Raw genomic sequence first — 2,500 nt, forward strand, 5'->3', positions numbered from 1 at the left:
AGCATGATGCACTTTGTGCTGGCCCCCGTTGGGCGAAAGGGAATCCGGTTCCTATTCCGGAACCCGGCAGCGGAACCGATACAAGTCGGGCCCCTCTTTTAGAGATGCTCGTCGGGGTAACCCAAAAGGACCCGGAGACGCCGTCGGGAGATCGGGGAAGAGTTTTCTTTTCTGCATGAGCGTTCGAGTTCCCTGGAATCCTCTAGCAGGGAGATAGGGTTTGGAACGCGAAGAGCACCGCAGTTGCGGCGGTGTCCCGATCTTCCCCTCGGACCTTGAAAATCCGGGAGAGGGCCACGTGGAGGTGTCGCGCCGGTTCGTACCCATATCCGCAGCAGGTCTCCAAGGTGAAGAGCCTCTAGTCGATAGAATAATGTAGGTAAGGGAAGTCGGCAAATTGGATCCGTAACTTCGGGATAAGGATTGGCTCTGAGGATCGGGGCGTGTCGGGCTTGGTCGGGAAGTGGGTCAGCGCTAACGTGCCGGGCCTGGGCGAGGTGAGTGCCGTAGGGGTGCCGGTAAGTGCGGGCGTTTAGCGCGGGCGTGGTCTGCTCTCGCCGTTGGTTGGCCTCGTGCTGGCCGGCGGTGCAGGATGCGCGCGCCTGCGCGGCGTTCGTGCCCCGGTGCTTCAACCTGCGCGCAGGATCCGAGCTCGGTCCCGTGCCTTGGCCTCCCACGGATCTTCCTTGCTGCGAGGCCGCGTCCGCCTTAGCGTGCTCCTCCGGGGGCGCGTGGGTGCGCGGATTCTCTTCGGCCGCCATTCAACGATCAACTCAGAACTGGCACGGACTGGGGGAATCCGACTGTCTAATTAAAACAAAGCATTGCGATGGCCCTAGCGGGTGTTGACGCAATGTGATTTCTGCCCAGTGCTCTGAATGTCAACGTGAAGAAATTCAAGCAAGCGCGGGTAAACGGCGGGAGTAACTATGACTCTCTCGCGCCTGATGCGCGCTTGTGCTGTGGACGAACGTCAGCGGGCATTCATCCCTCGTGATGGGATGTTGGAAAATACGTTCATCTTGGACACCGCCCTCACCGACGCAGTTCGCTCCTGCCGCTCTGTCTTTGTGGCATCGATCGACGTATCGAAGGCATTCGATTCGGTAGATCATGCTGCCCTTCGCCCTGTGCTGAAGGCGCATGGCCTGCCGGATTGTTTTGTCGAGTATGTCGAGCGGTGCTACGAGGGCAGCACGACGGTGATAGCGGACGGCGCCGGCGTGGGCGTGTCTGTGCAGCCAGCACGGGGCGTTCGCCAGGGCGATCCCCTCTCCCCCCTCCTGTTCAACTTTGCGGTGGACTACGTTTTAGGCCAGCTGCCCTCTCACATCGGAGCTCGGATCCTCGGTCGCAGGGTCAACGCTGCGGCCTTTGCAGATGACGTCTTGCTGTTTGCAGCGACCCCGAGGGGCTTGCAGTCCCTCATCGATGCAGCTACCGCAGCCCTCGCACACCTGGGGCTGCAGATCAACGCCCGGAAGTGTTTCACCCTCGCCTTAGTCGCGTCAGGGCGCGAGAAGAAGGTGAAGGTGGACAGCAATGTCACCTTCACAGCAGGCAATACCACCATGCCTGCCCTGCGTGTGGGTGAAACCTTCCGGTACCTGGGGCTGCAATTTTCCACGGCGGGTCGCTGTATCTTCAATCCACGTCGCCACCTGGTGGAGCAGCTTGACGTCATCTCCCGAGCTCCGCTGAAGCCGCAACAGCGCCTCCACGCTCTCACCAACGTACTTCTTCCTGGCCTGTACCATGGGCTGGCCCTCAGCCGCACCCGGGTGGGTGCTCTGAAGTCGGCCGACGTCACCATCCGGGCCGCCGTCAGGAGATGGTTCCGCCTTCCGGCGGACACCCCCCTGGGATACTTCCACGCTCCTGTTGCCCAGGGGGGCCTCGGCATTCCATCCTGCCGTTGGATGGGTCCAACGCTCCGTCGGTCCCGTCTCCTGGCGCTGAAGAAGATAGGGCCAGCCTGCGAAGGTGCAGGCCTGGATGAGGTGCAGCGTGAGATCGAGGTGCTGGAGCGCCACTTAACGTGGGAGGGCCACCTCCTCAAATCGTCAACGCAGGTTGGGGAAATGTGGGCGGCGCGCCTACACATCGCCATTGACGGTGCGGCGCTGTCATCCTCTGCCGCCGTCAGTGGCCAACATCAGTGGGTCGCCGACACCAGTCGCCTGCTATCTGGGCGTGAATACATCGACGCCCTCCGCGCCCGCATCAACGCCTTCCCTACGAAGGCACGGCGCAGTCGCGGGCGGGAGGCGGACACCAGATGCCGCGCGGGGTGCCAGGCCGTGGAGACCGCCAACCACGTACTTCAGGCTTGCTTTAGGACGCACGGGTCCCGGGTCAAGCGCCATGACGCTGTTGTGCGTTATGTCGCCCGTGGACTCGCGCAGAGGGGCTTCAATGTCTCCGTGGAGCCCCACCTCCGAACACCTGAGGGCCTCCGCAAGCCTGACGTGGTGGCGGTCAAAGACGGCATCGCCCGCGT

The 2,500-nt window shown here is 62.4% G+C and overlaps 1 pseudogene; it reads left to right on the plus strand.

Moving 5' to 3' along the window:
• LOC126093706 (large subunit ribosomal RNA) overlaps nt 1-2,500 on the plus strand; it is a 6,351-nt pseudogene that overhangs the window by 1,941 nt on the left and 1,910 nt on the right.

The sequence above is a fragment of the Schistocerca cancellata genome, chromosome 7 (genome assembly GCF_023864275.1).
Source record: "Schistocerca cancellata isolate TAMUIC-IGC-003103 chromosome 7, iqSchCanc2.1, whole genome shotgun sequence".
Lineage (NCBI taxonomy): Eukaryota > Metazoa > Arthropoda > Insecta > Orthoptera > Acrididae > Schistocerca > Schistocerca cancellata.